Here is a 22808-nt window from a genome sequence, read left to right as displayed (position 1 = left end):
CCCAAGTTCTGTCTCCCCAGATAGTGTAGGACTTCAGGTGCAGATCCCAGCACCTTTTTAAAATGGTTTGAGAGTTTCTGCCTCTACTTCGCTTCCATGTGTGACTCCCAGATCCCGACCATACTCTGGATGAAATCACCACTTTCCTTATCACCTCTCTACTATTTCAACCACATACATTAAGTATTCGCCACAGGTAACTGAGCTCTCCAACAGGAACAAGGTATTCTCTCCCTTTCTATCCAGACTCCTGACATTATGTGCACCCCAATCAAATCTCCTCTCAGTATCCTCCATTCCAATCTTTCCCCATAACTGCACTTCCACTGTCACAGGGTAACGGATCTCCTCTATTCCCTTTCCAGTCCAATTCCATCCTCCCATGTGATGGGGTGACCAGAAATGCACACAGTCCCCAAGCTGTGACTCATTATTTATACAATTCCTGCATAAGCTTCCTGCTCTGAAATTCTGCACTTTGGCTGACAGAGGAAGTGATGCCATTTGCTCCATGAATGAGATTATTGCTGTGTCCAGCCTACTTCATTTACCTGCCCACACTGACCATACTCTCAATTATTGTGTATTCCTCTCTCTTGTTGATGTCCCCAAATGCCTTGCCTTGCACTTCTCTGGGTTGTTTGCTCCACTCCCCTGGATCCTATAGTTTCTGTTTTTAAACAAATTTCAGATGGTGGCACTTCCCCTGGTGGGGTGGATAAGGTCACTGACCTCCTTCCTATACTGCTGGGTATTCACCCAGAAGGCTGGTACCCCACTGACCTAGCATCTCTCGTCAAATCCAAGAAAGGGCGGCACGGTGGCACAGTGGTTAGCACTGCTGCCTCACAGCGCCAGAGACCTGGGTTCAATTCCCGCCTCAGGCGACTGACTGTGTGGAGTTTGCACATTCTCCCTGTGTCTGCGTGGGTTTCCTCCGGGAGCTCCAGTTTCCTCCCACAGTCCAAAGATGTGCAGGTTAGGGTGAATTGGCCATGCTAAATTGCCCATAGTGTAAATGTAGGGTTATGGGTGGGTTGCGCTTCGGCGGGTCGGTGTGGACTTGTTGAGCCGAAGGACCTGTTTCCACACTGTAAGTAATCTAATCTAATCTTTAAAAAATTCACATGCAGTTCCAGTTTAGTGCCTCAAACCGACACAGTCAGATTAATTACACACGATCTTCCTTGAACAAATCCAGACCGACTGTCCTGGAGTCCCTGGGATTTCCTCAGTGACCGTTTATCCACTGTCTCAGAACTCCAGCCGCGACCTATTCAGTCAGTCCCTTGCTCTACATTAAACAAAGCTGGCGTGTTAGCCATTCTCCAGGCCTCCGGCACCATCCCTGCATCCGGTGAGGATTGGATAATGTAGGTAATTATAAGGCCGGGGTTTATCCCCGCCTCCTTTTAACAGTCTGGAACATTGTGTTGCCTCTTTCTAAGGATTTGAATCTCCTGTATATTTGTCTGTTCCAAGTTTGTTGCTCCCAATATATCATCCCTATTTTGATCCAGACAGACAAAGGCCTAACCCATCTTATGATTTGGTCAAGTCGCATTTTAATCGGGTTTTATGGAGGGTTTCTCTCCACAAGGTGAATTGCATTTTCTCAGGATACCATCCCCAATCTGCCTCATTAACTACTCTCCCTGCCCGCGTGGTCTTCCTCTCATCTGACACTAACGCGATGATTTTTCACTTTTGTCACAACAACTGCCCTCTGCCTGGATATCCCAGAATGCACCGGCCTCCCTGTTTCCCAGAGCCATCTTTAAAAAGTCATTTTACTCTTGGATTGTGAATCTGAAACTGTCCTGGACATGGCAGAGGGGGTAAAACTAGGGCCCCACTTTGTGGCCAAGCCCCTGAGTTTCTGGTGGATGGCATGGTGCAGGAGAGGGACATTATCTTCCTAAAGGGCTGGCAGGGGAAGCTATGACACCAGACCCTTCCAGCTTCGTCCGAGGCTGACCCCTAGGTCAGTGAGGTACCAGCCGACTGGGTGAATACCCAGCAGTATAGGAAGGAGGTCAGTGACCTTCTCCACTCCACCAGGGAAAGTGCCACCATCTGGGGGGTTGGTGGGGGGGAAGCATCTAGCTGTCCTTCTATCTATGCCTCTGATAATTTTGTAAATATCTATCAGGTAGCCCCATAGCCAATGATACCCAGGTGCAAATAAACCATGTGTGTTCAATTTCTCCTTCTGGGTAATACCCTCCAAACCAGACAATATGCTGGCAAAACTTTTCCATACCCTCTCCAACACTTCAGCATCGTGTGGCAACTAGTACTGAGCACATAATTCTAAATGTAACTCGAACTAAGTTTCTCTACAGCAGCAATATGACCTGCTAATTTTCATACTGCATGCTCCGATGCCTGTCTGCAAGTTTGCAGTCAGTTTTCTTGATCACCCTATCCACCCGTGTTACCACTTTCAGGGAACTGTGGAGCTATACACCTAGATCCCTTCGGATGTTGATGCAATCAGTAGTTTTTCCATCCACTTTATACTTCTCTCCTGCATTCGACCTTCTAAAATATATCACGTCGCAACTGTCCAGATAAAGTTACATCTGTGTTTTCTCTGTCCAAGTCTGCAGCTGACCTACATCCTGCTGTATTCTCTGGCAATCATCCTCACAATCTGCAACTCCGCCAATCTATTTACAGATCTCCAGTCACAACAACACTGTTCCACCCCTACTCTGTCTTCAATGACCAAGCAGTTCTCTATCCATCTTACTAACTGACCGCTGATCCCAGTTCACTTCACCTTCTGTATGAGCCTGCCATAAGGAACCATATCAAAGGATTTGCTAAGGTCCAATTGGCCAACATTCAGCCCCATGCCCGCATCAATCAATTTTGTCACTTTCTCAAAACATTCAATTAAGTTTGTGAGACATGACCCTCCTCACGCAACTGTGTTGCCTGTTGCTAGTAAGTCCATACTAGAGTACTGTTGGAGCTACACTCATTCAGACAATTGATTATTCCATCATATTCCTGACTTGAACCTTGCAGAGTAGATTAGATTCCCTACAGTGTGGAAACAGGCCCTTTGGCCTAACCAGTCCACATCAACCCTGTGAAGAGTAACCCACGCACACCCAATTCCCTCTGACTAAAACACTTAAAAAGTTAGCATGGCCAATTCACCTGGACTGCGGGAGGAAACCCATGCAGACACGGGGGGGGAATGCGCAAACTCCACACAGAGGGTCGCCCGAGGCCGGAATCGAACCCAAGACCTTGGCGCTGTGAGCCACCATGCCACTCTTGATGGTTCCCGTAGAGTGGGACGTATGTTAGGCCGTGATGGTTACTGTACAGAGGGAGGTCTGTCTGGCTGTGATGGTTACTGTACAGTGGGAGGTATGTTAGGCCGTGATGGTTACTGTACAGTGGGAGGTATGTCGGGGTGTGATGGTTACTGTACAGTGGAAGATATGTCGGGCCGTAATGGTTACTGTACAGTGGGAGGTATGTTAGGCCGTGATGGTTACTGTACAGTGGAAGGTATGTTAGGCCGTGATGGTTACTGTACAGTGGGAGGTATGTTAATCTGATGGTTACTGTACAGTGGGTGGTATTTTGGGCCGTGATGGTTACTGTACAGTGGGAGGTATGTCGGACCGTGATGATTACTGTACAGAGGGACGTCTGTCTGGCTGTGAGGTTGAGGAGTGAATGAGCTGTACAGAGTATGATTCTGCTGCTGCCGATGGCCCTCTGCACCTCATGGCTGCATCATAATTAATTATACAATCTGTATAAAGTCTGTCCCATTCAGTACTCAAGGGGCTACATATCATGGCGAGGAGGGTCTGCAAAATGTGAAGGTAGCCCTTGCTCCCCATTGTGGAGCGACCATTCTGACTGATATTTGAAATGGAGAGGTGTATCTGCAGCAGGCAGATCGGTGACGATGTGGTCAATGATATGTTTCCCTTTTATTGATTCCACCATAACCTGCCACAGAGCAGTCGAGCAGCCACAGGATCCAGCATCAATGCTGAGCACTATCATTAGATTGGATTCCATACTGTATGGGAACTGGCCCTTCGGCCCAACCAGTCCACACTGACCCTCCGAAGAGCAACACACGCCTCTCTGACTAATGCATGAACACTTTGGGCAGTTTCCCATGACCAATTCACCAGAGCTGCACAGCTTTGGACTGTGGGAGTAAACCCATGCAGACACAGGGAGCATGTGCAAACTCCACACAGGCAGTTGCCCTATGCTGGAATCAAAGCTAGGACCCTGGTGCTATAAGGCAGCAGTGCTAACCACTGAGCCACCATGCTACCCTATATTGAATATATACCAAGGAGCTGTCCCCCTCTGCCTGGCTGTGTCCTGTCAGTGGGACAGAACCTACCAACGAGGGTGGTGATGTTGCCTGGGACATAGTCCTGTTCACAGAATCCTGCTTTACAGACAATATCTGACTGTTGCTGATTAGTTCATGGGAAATATATAACAGGTCACTTTCACATTTTCTGTAATGAAGAGTTAATATCACTTTATTTCTTGCATATTTTAAAATAAACCAAATATCATTATTTTTCAGTTGATAACTGTTGAAGTGAACAATAATTGAATTACCAGAGCGCGCAGCTAACTATTACACAATTCAGTGACTGTAGTAAACAGCTGATTGATGTACAGATCAATAAACACACCATCTCGCAGGCAGCAAAGCTGTTGAAAATGACTTTGAGGAAAAACCTGAATTCAGATACAGTGTTATTGGGTCTCACCACGACCTCCAAAACACTGGCCATCTCCAAAATCTGTCCAGAGAGCTTCCAAACTGGAGCTGGGCAGTTACTCACACAATCCCTCACAATAGACTGGTTAGAGACATACCTGAACAACGGGGAGATGTGTGTGGGGCAGACTGGTCAATGGACTAGCACATGGCGCAGGTCCAGACACAGGTCAATATTTATAACAACGACCTGTAAACAGCCATGTCTTGCAAGTTTATCTCTTCTTGTGTGCCACCTAAACTCTGTAATTCTGTACCGTGGACCCGATCCTGAATGAAGGTGTTATAAAGGTGATGGACTCCTTCAGCACATGCCATCTTACATTGAATCCCTCATAAACCATATCCAGTGTATGTTAGCCCCACAATGTCAGTATCCAAACAGAATTGTGCAGCTCCATTGATGGCCAGTGTGATCCCAGCCCAATGACCTTGTGTTTGACTTGAGCTGGTTATTTCTGTGTAAGTGTTTGCAGCTTTGTTCTCACCATTAACAGCCATTGAGTAAAGTCTCTTTCCTGAAGGTCCGATATCCTTTCATAATACCAACTTTTAGATTGTCCAATAAGCACAAAATCCAACCATTTATTCAATACACTGTTATAACAACAATGTGATGAAAACTCACAGTAAATTGAAATGATGAGTCTCATTGCCACACCCAAGACCAAATTGTTATTGAGTACACGGTGGCACAGTGGTTAGCACTGCTGCCTCACAGCGCCAGAGACCTGGGTTCAATTCCCGCCTCAGGCGACTGACTGTGTGGAGTTTGCACATTCTCCCCGTGTCTGCGTGGGTTTCCTCCGGGTGCTCCGGTTTCCTCCCACAGTCCAAAAATGTGCAGGTCAGGTGAATTGGCCATGCTAAATTGCCCGTAGTGTTAGGTTAGGGGTATGGGTGGGTTGCGCTTCGGCGGGGTGGTGTGGACTTGTTGGGCCGAAGGGCCTGTTTCCACACTGTAAGTAATCTAATCTAATCTACAAGGACTTTGAAAATATACAATTATTTTCCCTTGTATTAATATTGTTAACTAATAGTCGATTCTCCTGCTCCTCAGATGCTGCCTGAACATCTGAGGTTTTTTTTCAGAACCACACTTTTTGACTCTTATCTCCAGCATCTGCAGTCCTCACTTTCTCCCTGCTAATATCCACTCATAATCATTTTCGTGGCAACAATATCACTGTGTTTAAACATGTTCCAGTCAAATATGAGTACGTTTTCAGTTGCTTCTGTCTATCTCAGAGGTCAGTGATGTGGGATGAAAATGTCAGATTCTGTGGTGCTCAATATGTAGGCCATGCCTCTGAGAGACTGACAGATTGTTTCAAAACATCGTATCCCTTCAGCTGTTCACAACAAGCAAGGTACTGCCTGGACCAACCAGCCTGAGCTCACAAAATGTATGATGCTGGAAAAGCACAGAAGGTCAGGCAGCATCCGAGGAGCAAGAGAGTCAACGGTTCGAGCATGCGCTCTACATCAGGAAGGGATTGGTGTATTCCTTTTTCTTTGATTCAGTGATTCGCAGGACGTTGGGGAACTATACTTGCTCAGGAAGGCAGCACGGTATATAGCACTGAAATGGAAAGCATTCAATCAGTTGGTTGGACAGGGTGTAGACAAGTTCAGGGGAAATACAGACTGATTGAAGCACAAACATAAGGATAGATAAATCCCTTGGGCCAGATTGGGTAGACACGAGGTTACTCCAGCAAGTGGTGGAAGATATGCCTTTGGTGATGATCGTTGTGTCTTCACTGTCCACTAGAGTGGGGCCAGATGATTGGAGTGTGGGAAATGTTATTCCCTTGTTCAAGAAAGGGAATAGGGATAATCCTGGGAATGACCGAAGAGTCGGTCTTACATCAGTGGTAGGCAAAGTATTGGAAACGCTTCTGAGAGGCAGGATTTACAATTATTTAGAAAATGATAATTTGATTAGAGATAGGAGGTTCACAAACCTTATTGAATTATTTGAAGATGTGAAAAAGTCATGTTGATGAAGGTAGACCAAAGGAGATGTGGTGAACACAAACTTTAGCAAGGCGTTTGATAAGGTTCCCCATTGTAGGCTCTTTCAGAAGGTAAGGAGGCATGGGACTCAGGGAAATATGGCTCTCTGGATACGGGCGTGGCTGGGCCATAGATAGAGGGATGGTAGCAGATGGAATGTATTCAGCCTGGAGCTCAGAGACCAGTGGTGTTCCACAAGGATCGGTTCTAGGACCTGTGCTGTTTGTGATTTTTATGAATAACTTTGATAAGGAAGTGGAATGGTGGGTTAGTAAGTTTACCGAAGACATGCAGGTTGATGGAGTTTTGGATAGTGTGGAGGGCTGTTGTAGGTTGCAACAGGACATTGACAGGATGCAGCGCTGGGCTAATAATTGGTAGATAAAGTTCAACCTTAAAAAGTGTGAAGTCTTTTCTTTTGGAAAGTTGCATTTGATTACAGAATACAGAGATAAATGCAGAATTCTTGTGAATGGGGAGGAACAGAGGGATCTTGGGGTCCATGTCCATAGGTCCCACAAAATTGTCACCCAAGTTGATAAAGTTGTTAAGAAGGTGTATGGTGTGTTGGCTATCATTTGCAGGGGGATTGAGTTTAAGAGCAGTGAGGTTAATGCTTAGCTCTATAAAGCTGTAGTTCAAACACATTTGGAATATTGTGTTCAGTTCTGTTTGCCTCATCGTAGGAAGGATATGGAAGCCTTAGAGAGTATGCAGAGGAGATTTGCCAGAATGCTGCCTGGACTGGAGGACATGTCTTAGAAGAAAGTTTGAGGGAGCTAGGGATTTTCTCCCTGGAGCGAAGAAGAATGACAGCTGACTTGATAGAGGTGTACAAGAGTTGACAGTCAAAGATTGGACATGGGAGTCTAATCCAATGGCAGAAATGGCTATCTACCAGGGGCGTTGTTTTAAGGTGATTGGAGGAAGGTTTAGGGGAGATGTCAGAGATAGCTGCTTTGCACAAAGAGTGGTGAGGTGAAATGCACGGCCAATGATAGAAATAGAGTCAGATAAATTAGGGATAATTAAAAAGACTCTTGGATAGGCACATGGAAGCTAGTGCATTGAAGGTTATGTAGGTTAGTCTGATCTTAGAGTAGGATAAAATGTTGGCAAGGCATTGAGGGCTGAAGGGCTCTTATTGTGCTGCACTGTTCTATGTTCCAAGTTTCTCTCAGCTGGTGGATTCTCATTAGTTGGTGAATGTGTGAGGGAGTGAGGTGTGTGAGGTCAGGAAGCTGGAAGGTGCGTAAGGCCAAGACTTCCAGTTATGGTGTGCATGGTTACAGTCAGCTGAGTGCCAACACAATATGTGTGGTTACCTCGACCAGACAAAATCCACCAAGTTTAGTTATTAAACTGATTTTTGTCTTGTCGTTAGATCCTGGTTTCTTCAGATACATTCTGTTGGGTGACCCATGTATTAATATCTGACTATCCACAGGCAGGTACAATTTTATTTTGATACTGGTGAATGTGAAGGTGCCTTTATTGGATATAATTTCAGAGGATTCACAGTGAGACACAAGATGCTGCAGAAAACTGTCAATTGTGAACATGTTCACACAGCTCTGTAACAGGGAGCAGATGTAGGAAGTATGGGGAACATGCCAGATGTCAGCACTATAACCAATACCAAGTGATTCGGACACTCCATGTCCATACAATGCTCTCTGGGGCATGCCCTGACTGAAGATGAATTTGTAAGACCTGGTTCCTGATCAAACATTGGTATCTAATTTAGACAGTATTTTTAACTACACTGACAACATTGATAGGTAAAATCAAGGACTGCAGATGCTGGAAACCAGAGTCTAGATTAGAGCGGTGCTGGAAGAGCACAGCAGGTCAGGCAGCATCCGAGGTGCAGGAAGGTCGACGTTTCAGGCAAAAGCCCTTCATCAGGAATAATGACTGATAGCGTGTTGGCTAGTTTCCTCCTGCCCTAGGTGGAATCCAAATGATTCACTTTGAAGGAATGTTTGAATGATTGTCCTGAACCAGCTTGGAAACTTTCTGGTAAGATTCTGGAGCAGGCCAGTATCTCACTCAGTGTCACAGGCAGCTGTGAGGTCCAGTAGCACGGTGCCTGAATTCAGGCCTTTTGGAATCCATTTTTAATGTCGGTCATGATTGCAACGTGGTGGGTTTACTGACCTGAACAATGATTAGGAGTTAGCCATGTTTGTGAATTGGGCAATGATGAGATATGAACTACAATTATTCAACTGAACAATAATTGCAACATCTCTGAAAACAATTAGGTTGGTTCTATATTGATGGAACTAAAATGCAAACACCTACCAACATTTTATGATACAAAAGTAAAGAGTGTGCGTTTTGTTTTATACCAAAAAGAAAATGTTGTCTGATTATTCTGGTGATCACAATGACACACTAAATGCCTGTATTCAAATGCATAGATTGTGGCTATATCATTTGCAAAGTGGTTGACCTCTGACTGATTGCATATTCAGAGTGAGCAAACGATTAAAAAATCAGATAGAATTATCATTCTGACACATTTATGTACAATCAATCGATTTAGTTCTGACTGAAGTGTGTGAGCTTCAGCTATCTGCCAACAATTCAATTAGTTTTAAAATAGTGATGGAAAATGATAGACCAGATCTAAAAGTTGAAGTTCTAAATTGGAGTAAGACTAATTTTGATGATATTAGGCAAGAACTTTCAAAAGCTGACTGGAAACAGATGTTCGCAGATAAAGGGGCAGCTGGAAAGTGGTAAGTATTCAGAAATTAGGTAACGGAGTCCAGAGACAGTATATTCCTGTTACGGTGAAAGGAAGAGATAGTAGATATAGGTAATGCTGCTTGACTAAAGAAGTTGGGGGTCTGGTTAAGAAAAAGAAGGGAGCATATGACAGGTACAGATAAGGTAGATCGAGTAAACCCTTAGAAGAATACAAAAGACAACATGAATATTCTTAAGAGGGAAATCAGGAGGGTAAAAAAGTGGACATGAGATAACATTGGCAAATAGAATTAAGGAAAATCCAAAAGGATTTTACAAAGACATTAAGGACAAAAGGGTAAATAGGGAAAGAATAGCGCACCTCAAAGATAGGCTTGGAATCCTTTGTGTGGAATGCAGGCTTTGGGGGCAATACAAAATGGGTATTTTGCATCAATGTTTACTGTTGGAAAGGACATGGAAGATATAGAACGTTGGGAAATAAATGGTAACATCTTCGAAATGTTCTTAATACACAGGAGGATGTACCGGATGTCTTGAAACATATAAAAGTGGATAAATCCCCGGAACCTGCTTAGGTGTATAGAGAACTCTGGCAAGCCAGGGAACGGATTGCTGGGCCTGTGACTGAGATATTTGTATCATCGCTAGTCATAGGTGAGGTGCCAGAGGACTGGACGTTGGTGAATGTGGTGCCAATGTTTAAGAAACTTGGTAAAGACAAGCCAGGAAACTATAGAACAGTGAGCCTGACAGCGGTGGTGGGCAAGTTGTTGGGGGGAATCCTGAGGGACAGGATGTACATGTATTTGGAAAGGCAAGGACTGATTCGGGATAGTCAACATGGCTGTATGCGTGGGAAATCGTGTCTCACAACCTTCTTTGAATTTTTTGCAGAAGTAACAATAATGATTGATGAGGGCAGAGTGGTGGACATGATTTATTTGAACTTCAGTAAGCTGTTCGACAAGGTTCCCCATGGGAGACTGGTTAGTCAGGTTAGATGTCATGGAATAGAGGGAGAAGTAGCCATTTGGATCCAGAACTGGCTCCAACGGAGAAGGCAGAGGGTGGTGGTGCAGGGTTTTTTTTTATCAGACTGGAGGCCTGTGACTGATGGAGTGCCACAAGGATCGGTACTGGGTCCACTACCTTTCGTCATTTATATAAATGATTTGAATGTGAGCATAAGAGTTATAGTTAGTAAGTTTACAGATAACACCAAAATTGGAGGTGTAGAACAGCAAAGAAGATTACCTCGGATTGCAACAGCATCAGATGGCCCAATGGGCTTAGGGGTTTAATTTACATAAATGTGAGGTGCTGCATTTTGGGAAAGTAAATCTTAGCAGGACTTATACTCGGAATGGTGATGTCCTAGGGAGTGTTGCTGACCGAAGAGACCTTGGAGTACAGGTTCATTGTTCCTTGAAAGTAGAGTTGTAGATAGATAAGATAGTGAAGAAGACGTTTCATATGCTTTCCTTTACTGGTCAGAGTATTGAGTACAGGAGTTGGAAGGTCATGTTGTGGCTGTACAGGAAGTTGGTGAGGCCACTTTTGGAATATTGTGTGCAATTCTGGTCTCCTTCCTAACAGAAGGAAGTTGTGAAACTTGAAAGGGTTCAGAAAGGATGTGCAAGGATGTTCCCAGGGTTGGAGTATTTCAGCTGTAAGGAGAGCCTGAATAGGCTAGGGCAGTTTTCACTGGAGTGTCGGAGGCTGAGGGGTGACCTTATCGAGTTTCATAAAATCATGAGAGGCATGGATAGGGTAAATAGACAAGGTGTTCTCCCTGGTGTGGGGGAGTCCAGAACTTGAAGGAAGAGGTTTAGGGTGAAAGGGGAAAAATATAAAAGAGACCGAAGGGGCAACTTTTTCACGCAGAGGGTGGTACGTATATGGAATAAGCTGCCAGAGGAACTGGTGGAGGCTGGTACAATTGCAACATTTAAAAGGCATCTGGATGGGTATATAAATAGGAAGGGTTTGGAAGGATATGGCCCGGGAGCTGGCAGGTGAGCCTAGATCGGTTTGGGATATTGGGTCGGCATGGCTGAGTTGGACCAAAGGGTCTGTTTTCATGCTGTACATCTCTACGACTCTCTGACTGTAATTTAGAAATGACAATAATTTAACATGCACTGTCAAATACATAAATGGTTTATGTTATTAATTGTAACATACAATAAGATGAAAACTTGCAATATTTAGAATGAAAAATAATGAACGACTAACAAAGAAAATTTCAGCGCAGGAGCAGGCCCTTTCGCCATCCAAGCCTGCACCGATCCAGATCCTCTGTCTAAATCTGTCGCATATTTTCTGAGGGTCTGTATCCCTTTGCTACCTGCCCATTCATGTATCTGTCTAGATATATCTTATATGATGCTATTGCAATATGCTCCAAATATGGTCTGATCAGAGCCTTGCAAAACCTCATCAATCCATCCCTGCTTTAATATTCAAGTCCTCTCAAAATGAATGCCATCACTGTATTTGTCTTTCTGACCAGATAGACCACCAGGAACAATGAACACATGATGGACATTAATAAACTTACCAAGGAGTTCTAAAAATGAACAATGACTAAAGCATGCTGGGAAATGGATCCCAGCCTTGAGTAAACTCTTTGCTAATCCATATGCTGCAGAATCCAGACAAGCTGCAGCTACTCACAGACTGTTTGCAAAAAAAAACCCGACAGCTACAGACCCTGCAATACCCACCTGAAATTGTACTTCAATGGTACAATGGAATGTCGCCCTTAGGCCATCAATATGCTGACCCCTGACCCTGGTTGAGTCTGATTGATCTGGGTAAATGAACTTGATCATTCCATTGGCAGATCTTCCTTACCCTCCCAAGGGCTTGAAGACTTGGAAAAATAAGAAGCTCCTCAAAGCTGCACAGAGTGTGGCAACTGGAGAATAACCACTGAGAAAGAAAACAACTCCAAGACCATTGGAAGAATAAGAAGGCATCACCACGTGGAGCCTGGCTAAGTTCTAGTGTGGTGGTACACAATCAGTCAAAATTAAGTTAAAATAAAGACAGTTTGCAGTATTTTTCATTACTTTATAGTAAACTTTATTGGACTAACATTGAGTGTGCACAATAAACAAATATTATTGTTTGTAAGAGTTGACTCTGTTCTTCTGCTGAATGGAAGAATTTAAGCAAACTGTGCAGCAGATGCAACACCTTCCTAACTATTGACTCAACCTGCACGTTTACCTTGAGACAATCCTGTACTAGAACCCGCAACTCTCTTTGCTTTTCAGACTTCTGAATTTTTTTCTCAATTTATAAAATAGTCCATGCCTATCTCTCTCCTCACAAAGTGCATCACATCAGGCTTTCCCAAGATGTTCTCCATCTGCCACTTCTTTGCCCAATCTCCGACCCTGTCGAAATCATTCTGTAGCCTCTTTGCCAGCTCAATGCTGCCTGTCCCTCTACCTACCTTTGTATCATCTAAAAACCTCACCAGAATACCCTCAATTCCTTAATGTAGATCGTTAATGCACAAACTAAAAGGTTGTGGTCCCAACACTGAGCCATGCAGAACGACAGTTGTCATCGGCTACAATCCCAAGAAGGACCTTTTTACCACCACACTCTACTTGCTGCCAGACAGCCAAGCTTCTGCACACACTAGTAACGTACTTTGAACAAAATGGGGCCTTATTGTACTCAGCAGCCTCCTGTGTGCCACCTTGTCAAAGTCCTTCTTGAGGTCCAGGTGGATAACATCCACTGACTTTCCTTTGTCTCACTTGTCTCACATCCTCATAAAACTCTTACAGATATAATTAAGAGGCATGACGTCCTCTTAATTACACCATACTGACTTTGACCAATTTTTCAATTCACTTGTAAGTATTCAGAATCTCATCCTTCACAAAGGATTCCAGGATCTTACACATGACTGAGGTTAGGTTAATTGGTCTGTCACTTGCTGCCTTTTTTGCCTTATTCCCTATTTAAAGAGCCTGTCACGTTTGCAACTTTCTAGTCTTTTGAGCCTCTCCCTGTTTCTAGAAATTCATAAAAGATCACCACAAATGTCTCCATTATTTCTTCAGCTATCTCCCTTGGAACTCTGGGATATTGTCCAGCTGGTCCAGTTTATTTTCCCATTTAGGTTTTCGAGCAACTTCTCCTAATAAGCTCTGTCCACTCGCTATCTTGAATTTTTGGGGATACTATTCGTGTCGTTCACTGTGAAATGTGACGTGAAATAATTGTTCAGTTTCTCAGCCATTATTTGTTCCCCATTCCTATATTTCCAGCGTTGTATTCCACGACCAATGTCCAGTTCTGCCTCTCTTTTGCCCTTTACATATCTAAAGAATCTCTTACAGTCTTTTATATTACTGGCTAGCTTACCTTCATATTTAATCTTCTTCCACCGATTTCTTATTGTTGCCCTGCAATGGTATTGTAAACCTCCAAATCCTCTGGTTTCCCACTGCCATTTGCCATGTTATCTGATTTCACTTTTGCTTTTACGCCAACCATGATTTCCCCTGTCAGCCATTGTTGCCTCATCCTCCCTATACCATGCTTCTTTTAGCTTGGGATGAGTCTCTGCTGTGTCTCCCAATTACTCCCGCCATTGCTGTCCCACTGTCTTTCCTGCTAACCTACTCTCCCAGTCAATTTACCCCAGTTCCTCCCTCATGCCTTTGTCGTTGTTTTTATTCAGCGGTAATATTGTTAACTCTGATTCTACCTTCATCCTCTCAAATTGAAGAGTAGGTCCAATGCTATTATGATCACTGGCTCATAAAGCTTTCTTTACCTTAAGCTTCCTTATCAAGTCTGCCTCATTGCATAACTCTAAATCCAGTATTACTCGTTCCCTCGTTGCCTGCATCATAATCTGCTCCAAAAAGCCATCTCATAGACATTCCACAAATTCCATTCCTTGCAAACCACTGCCAACCTGATTTCCCCAGTCCAGCTGCATATTGAAATCCTCCCAATCACTGTAACTTTGCCTTTCCTACACATCTTTTCTACCTCCTGATTTGACATCCGCCCCTGCTCCTAACTACGGTTCGTGGACCTGTACATAACTCCAACTATGATTTTTCACCTTTGCTGTTATTCAATTCTAACCACACAGATTCCACACCATCTGTCCCTACTTTGAGTTTTGGGAACTGAGTGATGGGACTGCAAAACACTTTACCATTGTCATAAGTTCATAGTTTAGACATTAACTAAAAATATTACATTGTCAATTCCATTGGAATGTGGTCACAATCTATTTCTTTGGCCAAATATTCTGTGTGTGCTATGGAAGAATTTAGACTTTTGAAACTGTTAGAAAAGCGTCATATGAAGAGGACTTGAGTCTATAAAGAGATTAAGGTGGGTCAAGTGTACAGAAAAATATTGTTCTATGGAGCATCGTATGATGTAATGTCTGTGCGCTCAAAAATGTTGGCGTGTTGAATTGAAAGGCAGTGTATTATTTCAATGGAGAGATTGGCTTGAGGCGCGGAAGAAGCGGGCACCTGGATTACAAAATAAAATCTTCATGTGTGCATAAAGGTTTGAGGGAGGTAAGATAAATGTAGACATTTTCTGAAACAGAATGCATTCAAAATTAGGGACGATTTTCTACACTTTTGCAGAGTAGTGGCGAGACCATATCGAGAGAACAATGGTCATACTGACCCGCAAATCAGTCCAGAGAAGATACACTCAACTGACTCCTGTGTGGGACGTTTATTTCAAGTTAAATCTTGAACTGACTGACTCTGGATCTGCTGGAGTTTAGGCGAACTACATGTGATCTTGGTGACCCCAGAATGTTCCAGGTATTCTTTTCAAGTTGAATTCTGAAACAATATTTCAGCTTGTGGGGGGTGAGAGATTACCAGGAGTGGATGGACTATGAAACTGAAGGTTATCTCAGTTAAGAAGATGTTGGATGTTTTAATCCTCTCAAAGTTTCGAATATTTGTGAACTCTCTTCCCAGATAGCAATGGAAGATAAAACATTGAACATTCCTAAGGCAGAAGCAGTCAGATTCTTGTCTAAGAATGACGCACTAACATTGTAAGGGCAAAGGAGGAATGCGTGATTGATGTCACAATCAGATCATCCACGATCTTATCCCATGACGGAGCTGTACTGGTGAATTACTCCTGATGCTATTTTCTGCATTTCTGTTAAATTTATTGACTGAAAAAATTATGAGATGATTCTCATGAACATGGAGACATTTCCTTTCAGATTATTGGGCACAGTTTTCCATATGTGACAATTAAACAGCACTCAAAAGCACTCAGTGATGTTTCATGGTTTTGGAGAAATGTCAGGAGCATAGGGCAAAGTGAAAGCCTGCCTTGAAACTGCTTTAGAAATCATATTGGGTCGAATGGATTGCTTTAATTCTGTTCATTCCTTTCAGTTCTTGTTGTGAGGTGAGTTTCATTAGCAAGGCCAGCATTCTGTGCCTATGCGTACTTTCTATTCAAAATATTGTGATACACCCCAGGGATTCTTGTGGTGCAGGAACACTAACAGGTAAGTTACAAAGAGCGAAACAGGGTTCTGAACCATTTTATAGCTTCAGGTCGTGTGCTGTGTGACCTTGGAGATTGCATTCCTCAGCACTTGATGCTCACAAGCTATGCAAATAGTGAGACTACATTCTTTGTTTTCAACAATTAAAGTGATAGTCATACAGCATATAAGCAGGCCCCTTCAGCACAATACATCTACTCCAACCAGAAAACACCAATGTACATTATTCCCAGTTACCTGAAGACCTGTAGCCTACTATGCCCTGGCTGTTTTTGCTTTAAAGCTGCATTGTCTTCTTATACACTTAATGGTAAGATCCTAAGAAGTGCTGCTGAACAAAGAGACCTTGGAGTGCAGGTTCAAAGCTCCTTGAAAGTGGAGTCACAGGTAGATAGGATAATGAAGAAGGCGTTTGGTATGCTTACCTTTGTTGGTCAGAGTACTGCGTACAGGAGTTCGGGGGTCATGTTGCGGCTGTACAGGACATTGGTTTGGCAACTATTGGAATATTGCGTGCAATTCTGGTCTCCTTCCTATCGGAAAGATGTTGAGAAACTTGAAATTGTTCGGAAAAGATTGACAAGGATGTTGCCAGGTTTGGAGGATCCGAGCTACGGAAGGAGGCTGAATAGGCTGGGGCTGTTTTCCCTGGAGCGTCGGAAGCTGAGGGGCGACCTTATAGAGGTTTATAAAAGCATGAGGGGCATGGATAGGATAAATAGACAAATACTTTTTTTCCCTGGGGTCGGGGAGTCCAGAACTAGAAGGCATAGATTTCGTGTGAGAGGGGAAAGATAGAAAAGAGACGCCGGGGCAACTTTTTCACGCAGAGAGTGGCACGCTTATGTAATGAGCTGCCAGAGGAAGTGTTGGAGGCTCATACAATTTCAACATTTAAGCGGCATTTGAATGGGTGTATGAATAGGAATGGTTTGGAGGGATTGGGCCGGGTGCTGGCAAGTGGGACTAGATTGGGTTGAGATATCTGGTCGGCATGGACAGGTTAGAACGAAGGGACAGTTTCTATACTATACATCTCTACGATTCTATGACTATCTGTGACGTGAGCGTTTTTTTGTTCTTTTAATATGTGTACAAAATTGTTTCATGGACATAGATAACACAACGATAAAGACAGTGCCAAACTCATCAAATGAATAAAAAAAGACTCCGTTTTTCAATAATAATAGAAAATCAGATTGTTGTTTCAATTCATTTGGGATTTTAATGGAGCTAGACCAGCATTAATTGCCCTTGAGACGTTTCAGTCCAGTTGATGTTAGTCCGTCCAAGTGGCTAATGGGAGGGAGTGCCAGCAGTGCATCTCATGTGCTGGGTTAGCTGAGAGTAAATATTACTGGTGGTGGATGGAGTGTTACACAAGCCGTCATGCTGTGATGAACAGCTCGCAGGAAAAGAGGAAAAATGAATCATTGTCAAAGCGAATATATAGGATGGCGTTTATTATTTTTTCTGAGAAATAGCAACCTTACAGACACAAGTCTATATAGTAGTGAAGGGAAATCTGTGTCTATGTTATTGGTGTCCTTAAAATAATGGTGTCAAACAGTTGGAATTATGTTATTGCTTTGGAGGGACGATGCTTGCACTGAGCATGTGATTTATCCTGGATATTTTAACAGATGGCTGGGCTGTCCTAGGTTGAGTAAGTGCTGATACTCCATGGGATGATGTTGATTTGTTATCTCGCCACTTACTGAGCACCGTTCGCCAGACCAAACCAACAAGTACCGTTGGTTGGTGCTTCAGAAAGTATCAGAGCTTTCATGGCTGCCACCACGTGGAATCATGTATAAAGATATGGCCAATCGAGTCTGCACCATCCAGTGCTGATCCTAGTGTTTTATAAAGTTTGTGAGATTACATTCCTGAACCAGCCTCCCAGGCAATGCATTCTACACACAAACCATCCTCTGGGTTCAAAACGGATTCCCCAAATCCTCTCTCAATATCTTCTCTTTCGTTTCAAACATGTGTCCCTTGTTTTAAACCCTTTGACTAAGGGGAACAGATGCTGTCTGTTCACTCTGCCCATACCTCTAATGCTCTTATCCGCCTCTGTCATGTTCACCCCTCACCCTTCTCTGCTCCAAAAGCATGGTTTGAGTTCTCTCTTGTCTTGTTACCTCTTCCAAAGTGCAGCATCTCACAAATTTCAGTGCTAATTTTTATCGGTCATTGATCTGGCCATCTGAACAATCGGTTTGTACCCTCCTGTAACCTAACACATTCCTCCTCTCTGTGACCCATCCGGCCTATCGTTGTGTCATCCACAAAATTGTTTATCATTCTCCAACACCATCCCCGCCACCGCCTCCCCATCTCCCACATTCATTTCATCAACAGGTCGGAGCAGCGAGAGGTGGGAGCCAGGAGGAGGTGACGTTGGTGCAAGGTGATTGTCGGGAAGGCCGGTAAGTATATTTAAACTTCTTACCTTCAGGCCAGTGAGGGTGGAGCAAGCAAAGGACTTCTGGGAAGGGTAAGTAGATCAGTTTATTTTTGCGTGGTTTCGTTGCCCGAGACACTACTCGGGTCGTATCTCCCATCCATCCTCCTCCTCTAACCTAAAAAAAGTTGCGGCAGCCAGATTGACAAGGTAAGGTAACTATGTAATTTCCTAATCCTTTTTTTTTAGTAGTCACTTCGGGAGTTAGAACAGTGGGAATAGAGTTTAGGGCAATGGAATGTTCCTCTTGCCGAATGTCGGAAGTAAGGGTCACCACTACTGTCCCTGCTGACTACATCTGTGGGAAGTGCACCCAACACCAGCTCCTCGAAAACCGCATTAGGGAACTGGAGCTGGTGTTGGATGAACTTCTGATCATTCAGGATACAAAGGGGGTTACTGGCAGGACTTACAAAGAGGTAGTCACTCCCCAGATAAAAGTAAAAGACAGATGGGTGACAGTTAGGGGACAGAAACGAAACTGGCAGGCAGTGCAGGGATCCTCTGTGGCCATTCCCCTCAACAATAAGTATACTGTTTTGGATACTGTTGGGGGGGATGACTTACCAGGGGAAAGCAGTGGGGCACCTGCTGCTCAGAAGAGAAGGAGGAAGAGGAGCAGAGTAGTTGTCATTGGGGACTCGATAGTTAGGGGGACAGATTGGAGGTTCTGTGGGGTGAGTGAGACTCATGGTTGGTTGGTTGCTACCCGGGTGCCAGGGTCTGTGATGTCTTTGATCGTGTTTTGGGGATTCTTCGGGGGGGAGGGAGAGGAGCCCCAAGTCGTGATCCACATTGGCAACGACGACATAGGTCGAAAGAGAGATGGGGACTTGAGGCAGACACTCAGAGAGCCAGGATGGAAACTTAGAGCTAGGACAAATAGAGTTGTTTTCTCTGGTTTGCTGCCCATGCCACGTGCTAGTGAGGTGAGGAATAGGGAGAGAAAGGAGTTGAGCACGTGGTGACAGAGATGGTGCAGGAGGGAGGGTTTTGTGTTTTTAGATACTTGGAGTTCCTTCTGGGGTATGTGAGACCTCTACAAGCAGGATGATCTTCATCTAAACCACAGGGGTACCAAAATGCAAGGTGGAAAATTCGCTAAAGCAATGAAGGTGGATTTAACTAATAGAGCAGAGAGATGGGAACCAAAATTGTAGGACAGGTACAGAAGAGGATAAGAGTAGGGAGTTCCAAAATCAAGTATCTGACACTGGCTAGTGAGAACCTGGTTGGAAGTGTGTGTACTTCAACGCGAGGAGCATCTGAAATAAAGTGGGTGAACTGTCAGTGAGGGTCATTACCTGGGACTTTGATCTTGTGGCCATTACGGAGACATGGATAGAGCAGGGACAGGAATGGCTGTTGCAGGTTCCGGGATTCAGATGTGTCAGTAAGAACAGAGAAGATGGTAAAAGAGGGGGAGGTGTGGCATTGTTGATCAGGGACAACAGTACAGGTGTAGAAAGGATGTCTGGGGACTCCTTAACTGAGGTAGAATGGGCTGAGGTTAGAAACAGGAAAAGAGACGTCACCGTGCTGGGAAATTTTTTTAGGCCGCCGGATATTCCCAGAGATGTAGAGGAAAGGTTAGCAAAGATCATTCTCGATACGAGTGAGAGAGGCAGGGTAGTTGGCATGGGGGACTTCAACTATCCAAATATTGACTGTGACTGTGATCACTACAGGTACGAGTACTATAGATGGGTCAGTTTTTGTCCAGTGTGAGCAGGAGGGCTTCCTGACACAGTATGTAGACAGGTCTACAAGGGGCAAAGCCAATTTAGATTTAGTACTGGGCAACGAGCCTGGCCAGGTGTTAGATTTGGAAGTAGGTGAGCATTTTGGAGATAGCGATCACAATTCTGTCAGGTTTACTTGAGTGATGGAAAGGGATAGGTGTACTCCACCGAGCAGGATTTACAGATGTGAGAAGGTAAATTATGATGCAATGAGGAAATATTTATGAAACATAGAATGGTGAAGAAAACTGCAGTGGATGACCACATTAAAAACGTGGAGCTTATTCAAGGAAAAGTTCCTGTGTGTCCTAGATAAGTATGTACCTGTCAGGCAGTGAGGAAGATATAGAATGCATGAGCCGTGGTTTACTAAGGAAGTGGAATCTCTGGTCAAGAAGAAGAAGAAGGCTTATGTTAGAACAAAATGTAAAAACTCAGTTAGGGCGCTTGAGGGTTACAAGGAAATCAGGAAAGACCGAAAAAGAGAGCTGAGAAGAGCCAGGAGGAGACATGAGAAGTTGTTGGCAGATAGGATCAGGGTTAATCCTAAGGCTTTCCATAGGTATGTCAGGAATAAAAGAATGACAGGAGTTAAATTAGGGCCAATCAAGGATAATAGTGGGAAGTTGTGTGTGGAGTCAGAGGAGATAGAGGAAGCATGAAATAAATATTTTTCGACTGTGTTCACTAAAGAACATGAAAATGTTGGCGAGGAAGATACAGAAATACTTGCATCTAGATGAGAAGAGATTGAGGTTCACAAGGAAGAGATATTAGAAATACTGCAGAGTGTGAAAATAGACATGTCCCCTGGGCTGAATGGGGTCTATCCTCGGATCCTCTGGGACGCAAGGAAAGAGATTGCCCCCTTTAGCATTGATCTTCAAATCATCATTGTCTACAGGAATAATGCCTGAGGACTGAAGGATAACAAATGTGGTTCCCTTGTTCAAAAAGGGTAGGAGAGACAGCCCTTGTAATTACAGACCAGTGAGTCTCACTTCAGTTGCTGGTAAAGTGTTGGGAAAGGTTATAAGACATAGGATTTATAACCATCTCGCAAAGAATAATCTTATCAGGGACAGTCAGCACGGTTTTGTGAAGGGTAGGGCATGTCTAACGAATATTATTGATTTTTTTGACAAAGTGACCAAACAGGTTAGTGAACTGGTTAATGTGGTGGAATTGGATTTCAGCAAGGCGTTTGATAAGGTTCCCCACAGTAGGCTATTGTACAAAATGCAAAGGAATGGGATTATGGGAGACATACCAGTTTGGAACACTAATTGCTTGCTGAAAGAAAACAAAGTGTTGTAGTTAATGGAACATGTTCATCTTGGTGCCCAGTTCCTAGCGGCATACTGCAAGGGTTGGTGTTGGGTCCACTGTTGTCTGTCATTTTTATAAATGACCTGCATGACAGCTTAGAAGGGTGGGTTAGTAAATTTGTGGACGACACCAAGGTCGGTGGAGTTGTTGATAGTGACGAAGGATGTAGTAGGTTGCAGAGAGACATAGATAGGATGCAGAGATTGGCTGAGAGGTGGCAAATGGAGTTTAATGTGGACAACTGAGAGGTGATACACTTTGGATGGAGTAATCGGAATGCAAAGTACTGAGCTAATAGTAAGATTCTTGGGAGTGTAGATGAGCAGAGAGATCTCGATGTCCATGTACGCAGATCCCTGAAAGTTGCCACCCAGATTGACAGGGTTGTTAAGAAGGCACACCGTGTTTTGGCCTTTATTAATAGAGGGATTGAGTTCTGGAACCAGGAGGTTATGTGTACAAAGCTCTGGTACAGCCACAGTTGGAGTATTGTGTACAGTTCTGGTCACCACACTCTCAGAAGGATGTGGAAGCTTTGGAAAGGGTGCAGAGGAGATTTACTAGCATATTGCCTGGTATGGAAGGAATGCCTTACGAGGAAAGGCTGAGGGCCTTGAGGCTGTTCTCATTAGAGAGAAGAAGGTGGAAAGGTGACTTAATAGAGACACACAAGATAATCAGAGGGTTAGATAGGGTGGACAGGGAGAGGCTTTTTCCAAGTATGGGCACGGCAAACACGAGGGGACACAACTTTAAAGTGAGGGGAGATAGGTATAAGACAGATATCAGAGGTAGTTTCATTACTCAGAGAGTAGTAAGGGTATGAAGTGCTTTGCCTGCAACAGTAGTAGATTCGTCAATTTAAGTGCATTTAAGTCGTCATTGGACAGGCATATGGACGTACATGGAATAGTATAGGTGGGATGGGCTTCAGATTAGTATGACGGGGCGGAGCAACATCGAGCAACAACTGCGCTGTAATGTTCTATGTTCTATTTATACAAACCTTGATTTTCTACGTGTTCTACAGATCTGTTGCAGAGGAAGAATTGGGAATTACAGTCTCTAGTTTTTCATATTTTGGTGAATTTACAGCGTGATGCAGTTGAGGTCTTTTATGAGGAAGCCACAAATAATATTTTGGACATGGAGCTGAATTCTGCTTTTACATTCCACCCCTCTGCATGTATTATT

Source organism: Chiloscyllium punctatum, chromosome 4 (assembly GCF_047496795.1).
Source record: "Chiloscyllium punctatum isolate Juve2018m chromosome 4, sChiPun1.3, whole genome shotgun sequence".
NCBI lineage: Eukaryota > Metazoa > Chordata > Chondrichthyes > Orectolobiformes > Hemiscylliidae > Chiloscyllium > Chiloscyllium punctatum.
The sequence above is the reverse complement of the archived record's forward strand: the minus strand, read 5'-3'. Positions refer to the sequence as shown.